General features: G+C 39.1%; 1 protein-coding gene across 1 annotated transcript in view; it reads right to left on the bottom strand.

The window, feature by feature from the left end:
• FRMD6 (FERM domain containing 6) overlaps positions 1-13,920 on the bottom strand; it is a 247,869-nt gene that overhangs the window by 164,812 nt on the left and 69,137 nt on the right. The window contains exon 3 of the mRNA XM_058739039.1: positions 4,995-5,059. The gene's annotated coding sequence lies outside the window, so the exon portion shown is untranslated. The remainder of the gene's footprint in view (positions 1-4,994; positions 5,060-13,920) is intronic.

The following is a 13,920-nucleotide window of genomic DNA, read 5'->3' as shown; positions in this document are numbered from 1 at the left end:
CATATCTATTTTCTTAAAAAATGTGTGACCATAGCCGAAACTGGCTGAAATAGGGTGACATTTGCCTCATTTGGGAATATCTACTGATAGGTTCACGTTCGCAAGGATACAGCTCATGTCCATGAGCTCTTACTGGTTGAGACAGAGAGAGAGAGAAGAGAAGAGAAGAGAAGAGAAGAGAAGAGAAGAGAAGAGAAGAGAAGAGGAGGGGAGGGGAGGGGAGGGGAGGGGAGGGGAGGGGAGGGGAGGGGAGGGGAGGGGAGAGGAGAGGAGAGGAGAGGAGAGGAGAGGAGAGGAGAGGAGAGGAGAGGAGAGAAGAGGTTGAGTTCCAGACATCTGCAAATGAAAAATAAGGCAGAGACATAGCAAATTCCAAAGTGCAGCTGAAGGCCCTGCAGTTTGGGCAGCTGAATCCCATTAAAAAATCATGTGAAAGCTCTATTCCTGCCATTGTGATGAAGAGGGAAAGCAAATGTCTGAGGGTTTCACAAAGAAAACAATTTGTGACTAGAAGACTTAAAGTTCTGTAAAATCTCATGAAAATGGAAACAGTTTGATGGGTACCCAGGAAGTCCATGAAGTATAGCCAGTACAGGGAGGTCACAGAAAGGTAATTCCACTCCCCTCAGCCAGGGAGCATCTATGGGAGAAGTCAAAGCCAGGTGGGCCCCTTCAGCTGACGTAAGACCAAAGACCTGACACACAAGGAGCGCAGACAAAGCTGTCTTTATAATCATAGCCTGTCTTTTACACAATCATTTCACGTCAGTAGAAAATCGACCTGAATTCTTTTCCTCCAAATTTTTATTTTAGATCATCTCTGGATCTTAAAATTAAAATTTAAGCCATATTTTAAAATTACATTAAGTAATAAATCTTAAGATGAAAATTTAAGCCATTCTCAGCTATAAACTAGAATTTATGGAAGTGTTCCTGGCAGCCATTTTGAGTAACTGGTGGGCATCATCTCTCTAGACACAGAAGAGTTATTTTTATAGGCTTCACAGTGTGTTGGAAAAAATCCACATTGGTCTTATATGAAAGCAATGGGTTTATATTTTATTTTAGGATTACAAAATCCATATAGATCTTAAAAAATACACACTTTTTTCCTAGGGTAGTTTTAAAGGTTTGGTGAATATTTATATTCTGCTTTTGCACATATACTGCCCTATATGCTTGGAATTCTTTGGGCCAATAAACTCCAGGGCACGTCCAGAAAAGGGAACTAGAAAGGCCGAGTGTAAGGGAGAATTATCACACCTTTCAGTCTGAAAAGATGAAGGCTGGAGGCAGAGAGGACTGATGCTTACTAAACCATAAAGAATAGGGTAGGGAGAGAACACCAAGGACTGTCCTCAAAATGAATCAAAGGTAGGTTTTGCATATATAAAAGAAAGCATGAAGTCACACAGTGGCTATTCATTCTATGGAAACCATTGTCTAAAGAGATGTTTCAAGTAGAAAATAAAAAATAGGCTGGAGGATGATGAATTTAACAAGAGCTAAGCTAATGATTACGGGATTCTGGGAATGCCTCCTAGAAAGCAAACTTAGCTCCACACCACTCCCCCCACCTCCCAACCCCCATCCCTGCAAAGTATTCCTAGTTGTTAATTTACAGTAAAGCTACTTCATGAGAAAGACAACCAGGCCTGTGGTCTGAACTATAAGTGGAGATTCTTCTGTTCTTTTTGAGAATGACAGCTTTGGCATGTGGTCATCTGCCCTCAACCCTTGCCTCTTGTAAGGTAAAGCGGTCCACACTCCTGAATTTAATAACTTGGGTATAAAAAAGAGAAGACACGGGGACTTTCTTCATTACCATGATCTGAATACAAAAGACCGGCATGAGACTGGTTCAGCAGTAGCATCATGGGAAGTCAGTATGCCCCCAGAATTTCATTAATACACTTTATGTCTAATGTACAATTCCATTCCATGGCTCACCTGAGATCTGGCTCTTCACAATATTTACTTTCTTGTAAAGTACTTAAGAAGAATAGCAGATTGATGTAGGAGGAGAGAATACCTATTTCACTTCCAGAAATCTCCTTTTCATCATCCCTCCCACCTCCCTTCTCCCTTGTCTCCTACAGGCAGAAAGGATGATAAAAGGCACAGCAGGGTATTGGCATGAAATAATCCCCAGGGCGGGAGAGGGCGGGGAGGTGGTCCCTTCAGAATCCCAACACCCTGGGTCACCTCATTGGCCTGCTTTCCTTCTAGTGAGTGACTAGTTATGAGCCCCAGCAAGGGCATGTGAAAGCCCCAATTGAGAACACAGTAGGATTTAAGTAACCCATAAACCTGTTGTATACTCACTCCCTAGTCCGTCTTGGGCAGAAGCCTATCCATAGAACTAATCTTTCTCAGAAAGAAAAGAGGGAAACAACCTCACTTATAATTCCCAACTGCATCATTAATAAAAATAAGAGCCAATGTCTAGGTAGATATCCTTCCATTAGATTATTTTATTATGGAGGAGTTCTGGTTATGGAAAAATCATATAAAATAACTTAAGAATCATGAGAAAAACGAGTCCTCTATCTTCCCCCCAAAATGTACTATTAAATTTCAAATAGGTCTGTAAGCCTTTGACTCTTCAACTGTGTATTAAAATGGAACAAAAGGACTCCTTTGAGGAGACAGAATTAAGCTTAGTTGATGGAAAGTAAAAACTCTTTGAAATTAAAGAGTTCCCTTTAAGGCCTTAGGGTTCTGAATTAAACTACATTCTCTTCTCAACCACCTTAGACATTTGTTTTTAATAAGTCTTTACAAAGTAAACAATTTAAAAAAGGACCTCAACTGTGTTTCTGACCAGCAAAATAAGTACAGATTCCAGATGTTTCTCATTTTTCTATGTCACTAATTCAAAGTCAGAAATCTCTTGTTTATTGGACATTTATTTAATCCTAATGTTTTATATACCTCTGTTCCAAGAATCTCCTTTCCTATCTCTGCATCCTTTCTCTCACCAAAGTCATCTATTTGTTAGATTTATTAGTCATAAATCTATTTATATCAGTATCTATATGAGATATTAGGGAAATTTCCTTCTCCTGAAATCTTTAAAAATTGGATACGTGTTGTGTTTTGTAAGTTGAATAGAGGTTAGGGAGGTAAATCACCTTTCAGAGTTCTCTTTATGCCTTCTGACTTCTGATGCCTGCATTTGGGTCATCCCGTTGGCCTTTTGGATTTTGCTCTAAAGGGCTGATAGGTATTAGAGGAACTAATTGCAGACACTACTCTGTGCTCTCCTAGCCCTACAGGTCGGCCATGGATGATGGATTTCTACACTGTATCATGTATTTAATTCTACCTGGCCCCATGCTGGAGTTCCAGCAGTGGCCAAGGAATTAAGAGAGCAGAGAGCTGACAACAGTAAATCTCCATGGAAAATATAATGTAGTAGTGGTTGGAATCATGCAAGGGAGAGACACTTGATCTCTCCCCTTTGTGCTTGTTTTTAATGGTATGAAGTCTAAGGTGACATTTTTGAATGTATAATTCTATTAATAATTTTTTAATCATAGCTAATATTTATTTAGCCAGGCACTGTGCTAAGTGCATCTAGATTATTTTCATTATTTCTTACAACAATACTAACAAGTAGATTCTTTCATTGTCTCCAGTTTACAAACGAGGAAACAGTCTTAGAGACTCCAATACCTACTTGCCCATGAAATATGCATGCTACAGAGAAGAAATCATGTAGATCTCTGCAAGGGAGGGATATCTTGAACAAAGGCATTTTGGGGGCAGCATTTAGCAATCACTTCAGAATGACAGCATAATTCATAGATTAGCAGACATTCATAGGTATGCACAGGATTACACCAAATTACATTAAGGCTGGTGGTGAAATGGCTGCTGGGAAGTTATCAAGACTGGCTTCCAGAATTAGAGATAACAAATACTGTTCAGACCTCAAACATATCCTAAACACTACAAGAGAACATGAGCTCCTTTTGGACCACACAATCCTTGCAGATGACTTCAGAGGTGAAACTTCAACACTTGCTGCCCAGATAAAAATATTAACTTGTAAAGAGACTGTCCTACAAATATTAGGTATAAAAGGCAACCGTCTTAGAAAGTGGGCACCCTGGGGCGCCTGGGTGGCGCAGTCGGTTAAGCGTCCGACTTCAGCCAGGTCACGATCTCGCAGTCCGTGAGTTCGAGCCCCGCGTCAGGCTCTGGGCTGATGGCTCGGAGCCTGGAGCCTGTTTCCGATTCTGTGTCTCCCTCTCTCTCTGCCCCTCCCCCGTTCATGCTCTGTCTCTCTCTGTCCCAAAAATAAATAAAAAACGTTGAAAAAAAAAATTAAAAAAAAAAAAAAAAAAAAAAAAAAAGAAAGTGGGCACCCTTTTCTAGATGTGTCTTATGTGACTACAGAGGTTTTCCTTCTAAAGCCTAAAAAAGGGATTTAAAAAAAGTTAGTCGACAACTTCTACTGCATAGCTAATTTTGATGGAGTCCCATATTAGATAGCAATTAAGTTGTCATAAAGACAGTAATTACAGGTTTTAATGTAGTATGATTTTGTGAAGCAAACTTGAGCTTGCTAAATGAGTAATGGATGAACTTGCAGGAAGGAGGAAAAGACAATGGAGAAAAGAAAGGAAGAAGAGACATCAAATCCATCAAATTCCATCAATCCAGAGGAGATATTTTCTGTTCCTTTGGTCCATAAAGCCCATCTAAAGCAGAGATTCTCAGACTTGTGTATGCATCAGAAACACCTGGCAAGTTTGTTAAAGCACAAGGAAGGGCCCAGAGTTTGCATTGCTAACAAGTTTCCAGGTGGCACTGATGCTGTTGGCGTGGGGACCAAACTGTCAGATCCACTAAAATAACTAGAGATCCTGCTGGACTTTTCCTAGTTCATATTCTAGACGTTTGTCCAGAGCTGACACATCTTTGGATTTTCTAAACTTGGGTTCCTTCACAACAAGCTTTTCAGGTTCACATTTAGTACTCCTTACCTGATGAAATTTGGTAGTTTCCAACCAGAAGAAGCCTCATGAGAAATAAAAACTGGATGTAAAGGCTGTTGAGAGAAATATAAGAGGCAATTAAGAAAGGAAATCCAAATTACTCTGTCATTGTAATTAATAGTAACTTTTAGATAAACACCATTATCCTGAAGATATATTCATTGTATTTTCCGCATTTGCTTTTTATTAGCAACTTAAACAAATTTACAGATGAAGATGTAATTGGATCAACACAGTGATAAGTAAAAAAAGACGTTTAATTATTTAGAAAATTCTTTTTTTTTTTTTAAATTTTTTTTTTCAACGTTTTTTATTTATTTTTGGGACAGAGAGAGACAGAGCATGAACGGGGGAGGGGCAGAGAGAGAGGGAGACACAGAATCGGAAACAGGCTCCAGGCTCCGAGCCATCAGCCCAGAGCCTGACGTGGGGCTCGAACTCACGGACCGCGAGATCATGACCTGGCTGAAGTCGGACGCTTAACCGACTGCGCCACCCAGGCGCCCCAATTATTTAGAAAATTCTATTGAATAGAAGGTGATAATTATATCAGAGATACAACTAAATTTTCTAAACAATGTTAACGTTTATTTTGACCCAAGTATTGTTTGCCTAAGTCGAGGCATTATTTTTAGTAACCAAAGCATTCTTTTTTTTTTTTTTTTGCATTCCAAAATCTACTTCCTAATGTAATGAGTCCTGTTTACTTGGTAATGTTTTTCTTTTTTTTTTTTAACTACTAAATAATATGCAGAAAATGATGAGAACTGCGAAGTATCTGAAAGGCACATAGGTCGTTTTGTGAAAATAAGGAGTATGGAGAGAGAAAACATTTTCAGTAAAAGTGCTCTGTGAGTATTTTTTCGGTATTTCCCAGTAAGGAAGAAAATACAATGCTTTTCTTTGGTCAGACAGTCAATTCACATCAGAACTGGTCTGTTCACTTTAGCCTTTGGATTCCCCATCACATCAAGCTCAGTGGACTTAGGGATCCACAGGGGTATTGTTTCCACACTTCTCAACGTGCAAGTGGTACTGGCCAATTCAAACCAAACACTAGGCCCCCTCCCAGACACGTTTGTGGTTGCCCTGACACACATGCCTAGCTGTTCTGACTCTGAAGCCTGCTTCTGTTAGTGCAGAGATAACTTTAATGTCCAGCATACTGCAAAACTTGCTTGTGATGAGAGCCACCGCTTGGCCACCCGTCGGGACAAAGAGAGCGGTTGGTCATTTCTGGAGCTTCAGTGCTTGCTCCATTTGTCCTCCCAATGCGTTCATTTCTGGATTAAGGTTGACTGCAGCTCATGATTCTGCTGCTTCAAATCGCTCTAAAATAGCCCAAGAAGCTCTGACTTGTGAATGTGAAACATGAGTGCGACCTTCTCTAAGTGAGCCTACCATTCTCTTACTGCCTAAACCAATGGCAGGTTTCCTGCAGACAAGAGTTGGCTCAGAAGACTTTTTGAAGTCAGGACTTACATAGGACCACATCACCTCCATTGGATAATATACATTCTACAATATTTTTATTCTAGAAAAGGCATGATGAACTCATAACTATTCTACTAACTGCTTTCTTCTTAAAAATTTATAGCAAGCCAGTGCTTCTCAGCTCAGCAGGGCACAGTGCCCACATACTTGGATTTGTTCGCTTGCCTAGGCTAGAAATTCAGGAACGTCAAGATACTCAACTCATTTCTAGTATAACTATGTATTTGTGTGTCAGCAAAGGCTATCCTCTTTTTCCTTTACTGAAAAAAAAAAAAAACAACTGCAAATGTTTATTGAACTTTGAGGCTGGCATAAAAGAACTATTAGATTATGGTTTTTGTCCTGGAATTATTTATAATGAAGTCTTAATAAAAGATCTGCACATGTGAAACAATTACAAACAAGGAGAAAGAGGACAGAGTTTATTTAGCATGGACTGTGTAGTACAGACCATACAGATATATGACATCAGAGAGTTGGGGACAACTTTAGGAAGTTGATTTAAGTGATTTAAGTGATTTAAGTTGATTTAAGTGATTTAAGTGATTTAAGAGATTTAAGTTGATTTAGAAGTGATTAAAGTAGATTCAAGGATACATAAGATTTGTATAAAAAGATAAGTGGTCTTTCTCTGTGTTTTATTCAGAAAACGAATGCGTGCATTTATACTATTTAATCTCACTCACTAAATATAGGGTGTCCAGAAACCTCAAAATGGTCACCAGTGGGCCAAAGAGCTTTTTACTTGACCATCACTTGCCATGTTTTCAAAGAAATTTGAACTAGTTACCAACATTAACAAGTTGAACGATTCTACATTAAAATGTATAGATTTAGATTTTCTCTTGACAATTGGACAGTCTATCAAAACCTGGGATATATTTCTGCCTGGTAACAATGAATTACAGCAAATTCTGTAAAATTACAGCTGAGTAAAACCCACCCCCATTGGACGGGGCACTGACTTTCTGCTCTCCACTGCCCAAACAAATCCCCCTAACTTCTCTCACCCAACATGCTGTGCTCATGTAGATCCCCTATCTGGCCTCTGTGGGCATTTGAGCTTACGACCCTGCTGTACGTTACAGTACAGTACAGTACAGTACAGTACGAATTGTGAACCAATTCGGTCACAATCAGTGATCCTGCCCTCTCAGCCTCACTTTAGAATGTCCAAGCAACTTACACACAGAAGGACACTTTATAAAATTGTTCTCAATCCACAGAGGAAAATATCATGGACAACGTACACAAAGAGTTGAACTTTGGATTCTGTAAGTACGCTGGTGGTCATGATTCAAAATGTAAGTTCTCTAGTGGAGGTTACCAGGCTGTGTTCACATACGAAGGATGGATGCTCCGTTAGCTCCTTCAGGTCACTTACTACAGGAAGATCCATGCAAAGCGCATGTTATGCATGAAAATTTGGAGTGAGATAGCAGATAAGTTGAGGTTGATTATTCTCTTCCAGAAAATTTACCTATTTCACAAAGAATTTTATTTAAGCAGAGTTGTTCCTATGTATTTGAGATATAGTCAGATCTACCTATAATGTAGCCCTGTGTGTCCCAAAGTAAGGCACATCTGTATGAATATTTACTGTGGACAACCAATTCCTTCTGGTATGCTCTGAGGTAATGTACAGAGCACCCAATGGTCGGACACTGCAAGCAGCATCTGTTAGATCTAGAATGAGTTCCATACTTGTATTGGAACAGTCATTCATTTATTCACGTGGTCATCCCAAATGTGTTTACTTCTTTAGCCCAGCCCCGTGGGCTTTCTCTTGGCTCTTCTATTAACTAGCTCTGTGAACTTGTCGAAATCCATTAACCTGTCTCGGTTTTGGTTCCTCAGATGAGAAAGGCATATTAAATGATCTCTGAGGTCCCTAAAGATAAAACATGCCAAGTTTTCAGAAGAAGGTGCCTAGGGTAAAGGGAGACAATCTGTTCTGACTTAGGAATCAGGCTGCAATCCTTTGCACATAGACATCTCTGCCTAGCCTGCCAGTGTGCAGGCCAGGTGTGGTCTCATACCCAGCTTGTGCCCACCAGTAAGCCCACACTGGTGTTTCATATCCAGCTTCCATTCTGTTTGGCCCTACAGTCTAATGGTAGATTCCCTGGGATTTCTGGTTCTGATATATACTTTATCACTGATGCTCATGTTCCCCTAGGAAGTCTTTTCCCTTTTTAGCTCAGTCTCATCTTGTTGACTTAGAGGATGAGATTTCATCCTTCTTCTTTTAGGCTACCTGGGAAGAGAAGAGGGGCCAACTTGTAATACCTCTTAAGATGGAAAAGTTATAGAAAACATCACATTAAATATTTGAATTGCCTACTGTTTTAAGAAAAAAGGAAAGGAAATTCTGTGCTTTTTCTTATTTTTTATTCTTTTCGAATCTCACCTTTTCTTAGCAAAGATAGAGATTCTCCTATAAAATAGGTGTTGGGGGAAGAGAGCACGAAAGGAAAGGGTCTCTTTAGGGACCAGGCATCTGGGGGGCAGGAGTGGCTGATTCTAACTGTATCAGCCGATTATTTAGAGCAGAAGTCTGCCCCTGAAAGACCCTGGGGAGTTGTTGTCACTGCTACCCTCTTGCCCAGTGGATATTTTCTTTTATACTTTTATTTTTTTTAAGCAATAGATACTTATTGCAGAATAATTATATCTTCAAAATATAAATAAATCCTCTAAGCCACCCCAAGAGTTATACAGTTAACATTTTGATGTCTATACTTCCAACAAATATAAACATGTATATTATGTAGAGTTTTTAAAAAATGGGATAATATATGGGCTCCTCGATGACTCAGTCAGTTAAGTGTCTGGTTCTTGATTTCAACTCAGGTCATGATATGGTGCATGAGATCGAGCCCCATGTCAGGCTCTGTGCTGACAGCGTAGAGCCTGCTTGGGATTCTTTCACTCCTTTGCTCTCTGCCCCTACCCTGCTCACACTCTCTCTCTCTCCGTCTCAAAATAAATTTTTAAAATGGGATAATATATTCATATACATATACATGTATGAACATACGTATACACATTACATACATATATATCATATGCATACTATACACGTATTTATATCATATACATTGACTATACACACATTATTTTGCAAAATTCTTACTTCACTTGATATGTTATAAAATTTTTTCTATTCCTGTAAATATGGAATTCAAATAATTTGTAGTGAATGTATCATTCTCCATTGTGTTGGCGTATTACAATTTATGTAATCAGTCCTCTATAACAGCATTAGACCTTTCTTCCCCCCATTACTAGTGTAATGCAGTTGGTGGAAAAAGTCTTTTTTTTTCTTTTTTTTTTAGAGAGAGGGCAAGAGCATGAGCAGGGGAGGGGGCAGAGGGAGAGGGAAAATGAGACAGAAAGAGAGAGAGACAGAGAGAGAGAGAGAGAGAGAATCTCAAGCAGACTCCACAGTCAGTGCGAAGCCTGATGGGGCTCGATCCCATGACCCTGGGATCATAACCTGAGCTGAAATCAAGACTCTGACACAAGCAACTGAACCACCCAGGTGCCCCACGGAGAAGATTCTTTTAAAGCCTCTGGAAGAATTCCCAAGGCAGAAGAGGCAAAAATGGATTGCCCTCCTTGATAAAAAAGCAGCCATTCTGATGTTCTAGGGACAGGAGAAAAGAAGGGGTGCTGGGGAGAATCTGAGTTTCTGAGGCCCTGAGACCAGGCACAAATCTATATGTTCGAGAAAATAGGTTTCTAAGAAATTCCCAAAGACTTTTAAATCCAGGGCAATCTGTTATCTAATATTGACCATCTATTGTGCCATGCTATGATGAAACTTTCTCCTGTGACCAACTGCTTTTTCTGAGAGACTTTGGGAGGGAAATTAAAATAAGTAACAGGCTGTGTTACTCATTTGAGTTGGCAAAGGGCAGAAAGACACAAAGCTGTAGGATAAACTATATAAGTGTAATTAAGAACCTCATGCCATTCAGGAAATAGGATAAGAGGTGCACAGAGGAAATGTTACTACTCTGAGAAGGTTTGGAGGTGGCAAACACTGAGCTCCTCCAGCAGGAAGAGGACTTGAGTCATTTTCTTGCAATACTAAAGTTAGATTGACTCCATGAACCCTGAGTGTTTGGATATGCCTAGGCAGCTAACACAACACTGAAATGAAAATCCTTACATGTTTATTGACTAAATTCCAATTTGTGAGTTTTGAATTTCCAGATTAGAAATAAAACTCATGGGCGCTCAGTCAGTTGAGTGTCCAACTTTGACTCAGGTCATGATCTCGCAGTTTGTGACTTTGAGTCCTGCACCAGGGGTGCTGTGTCAGCATGGAGCCTGGTTCAGTTTCTCTGTTCCCCTCTCTCTCTTCCCCTCCCCTGCTTGTGCTTTCCCTCTCAAAAATAAATAAATATTAGCAAAAAGAAGTAAAACTCATCTACTTTTCTATATCTTTCTCCCTCCTATTCTTTCCCTCAGCCATTTTCTCTTTGTTTTTTTCCTTTCTTTTCTCTTAATTAAAATAAAATACCTTTTCATTAGGTGATCCATTCATACTGTACAAGATTCAAAAGCGAGAAAAGGATAAAGGAGGATAGGCTAAATCATGTCTATGTAAGCCTACCTTGCTCTTCATTGGAGTCAATGAATGTTATCTGGTTGCATATTCTTCCAGATGTTCTAAGCATACACAGCATGTATGAATAATAGCCACTCCCTTTCTGTTTCCACAAATAGCTGTGTACTCCACAAAGAGTTTGTGGCTTGCTCTTCTCATTTAACATACTTCACCAACGGTTCCACATTCAAGGCCACTTTCTTTTTTTTAAGTTTATTTATTTTTGAGACAGTGAGAGACAGAGCATGAATGGGGGAGGGGCTGAGAGAGAGGGAGACACAGAATCCAAAGCAGGCTCCAGGCTCTGAGCCATCAGCCCAGAGCATGATGTGGGGCTGGAACTCACGGACCGCGAGATCGTGACCTGAGCTGAAGTCGGACACTTAACCGACTGAGCCATCCAGGCTCCCCTTGCTCTTCTCATTTAACATACTTCACCAACGGTTCCACATTCATACACATAGAGCTGCTCAATGACTGTATTTGTAATCCAGTCCAAATGAACATAAATAATTTATTTTGCCTTTCCTTTTTCAGATGAGAATTAAGGTTGCTTGCTTTTTTTCCCCAACAAAAAATTCTTCAGTAGTCTTGGACATACAGTTTTTTCATTATGTATGAGAATATCTCTCTGATAAAATCCTAGGAATGGAATTGATGAGTCACGGTGTCTGTATATTTAAACTATTGATAAGTATGGTTAATTATCCTCCGAAAAGGTTGTATCAATTTGCACACCTACTACAAATGTATGAGAATATCTCTTTCCTTACACCTTAATCTAAATAATGTTACTGATTTTTAAATCTTTGCTCATCTGATAACTGAAAAATTAGTGTGCCATTTTAATTTGCACTTTCCTATTATAAGTGAAAGATAACATTTTTAAAAGACCTTTAGTTCCTATTTATTTGTTCATTTTTACATTGTATTATTTGGTTCTTTCTTTTTGGCTCATAGGAGTTCTCTACATATTATAGAAATTAGTTCTTTTACTATATAAATTATAGCAGATATTTCACCTCCTTTGACGTTTAACATTGTATATGTGTATTTCAATGGAATAGAAAGTCTTACTTTTTGAGTAGTTGAATTTACTGACTCTTTCTTTTATGCCTTCTTTTTGTTGTTTGGGGTTTTTTTGGGGGGGTCATTATTTTTACCCTTCAAGAATTAAAAAAAAACTCCATATTTTCCTCCAGGACGTTTATGGTTGCATTGTTATACTTCAATCTTTGGCTCCATCTGGAATGTATTTTGGTATATTCCTCTTCTTCTCCTTACAGTTCCCTTCTCCTCTTTTAGGTTTAGGCAAGTTGCCAAGGAGATTTAATGGCCTGGGTGCAGTCCTTCCCTCTCTGGCCCACTTCCTCACTGAGAGACCCAAGGAAAGAATTAGCTGCTCCAAGTTTTGGTTGAAAGGCGATGTGGGGCATGGAGACTGGAGGAAATGGAGACTAGGGATGGGACGGTCACAGGAGTCTCTATACACTTCTGAGAAGAGTTCAACAGCTCCCAGTTTAAAGTTTGAGAATAAAATTTCTGGATTCCCAGATGTATTCTTTAAGCTTTACTGCTTAAACCATTTTCTCTATGAATTTCTCCACAGAGGACAGAAAGTGTGGAAATGAGATGGGATTAAAGAGAAAACAGCTTGAGGGGCACATGGGTGGCTCAGTTGGTTAAGTGTCCAACTCCTGATTTTGTGTGAGGTCATGATCTCGCGGTCTGTGGGTTCAAGCTCTGCATCGCGCTCTGTGCTGAAAGCGCGGAGCCTGCTTAGGCTTCTCTCTCTCCCTCACTCTCTGACCCTCCCCACTCACTCCTCTATCTCTTTCTCTCTCAAAAATAAATATTTTTTAAAAGAAAATAGTTTGGATATAAATAAGAACTTACTGATAGAGAAACCTACAACAGGTTGGAAAGCCACGTGTCTTGAAAGATAGAGTTGAAAACTTGTCCTGGAATAGGAGCCTTTAAAACCCTTTATTTTATGGTTTTATCAGCTTTCCCATCAGGAAACAGACAATTTTAACACACAGGTATCATGGGCATTAATATCTATAAGCCTAACACCATTAATAAAAGAGTTTGCAGAAACATAAAGTAGCATTATCACAGATATATTTTTGATAGGTTTTGTAGCATGTTTTAGAGTAAGAGTATTTTCTGTCCAGCTTGAAAGTTGAAGAAATTCAGTAGAGGGTGGATAGATGAGCCATCGGTCTTAGTACCACCTTATATTGATCTTGGCCAAGTTACTCAAATCTCAGAGAAGAGACTTGATGATGAAGTCAATTAGACAAATATTAGAGAGTATCCAGACCAAGAACCAGTGGCTAGCCTAAAGGATTTTAACCTTTTGTATTGTGACCCTCAGAAAGACATAAGTTTTCCATTTTGGTCCAGAATAACACTACACACGAGACTGAAATTAAAGTTACATGAAATGGTATTAACTTTTACTTCATGCATTCTGGTATTTTCTATTTCATTCCATTCTATTCCATTCCATTCCATCCTGTTTCTTTTAAAAATTGTAGGTCAAAACACGCTAAATGGATTTATCAACCATTTGACCTTCAGTTTGAAGAAAGCCAGGCTAACGGAAAATGAACATTCACCTACCCTGACATAGATTTAGAACTAATCGTCATATATTAAAAGCTTCCCTTGGAAGTCATATAAATAAAGCTTGTAAGTAATTGTACCATATATAGATGTCATATATTTTCAGCTCCATTTGAAAAGAACACAATGTGTTTTGGAGCACATCATCTGTAGAATTCAGATAATTATTTA

This window comes from Neofelis nebulosa, chromosome 7, assembly GCF_028018385.1.
Source record: "Neofelis nebulosa isolate mNeoNeb1 chromosome 7, mNeoNeb1.pri, whole genome shotgun sequence".
In the NCBI taxonomy this organism is placed as follows: Eukaryota; Metazoa; Chordata; class Mammalia; order Carnivora; family Felidae; genus Neofelis; species Neofelis nebulosa.
The sequence above is the reverse complement of the archived record's forward strand: the minus strand, read 5'-3'. Positions and strand labels throughout refer to the sequence as shown.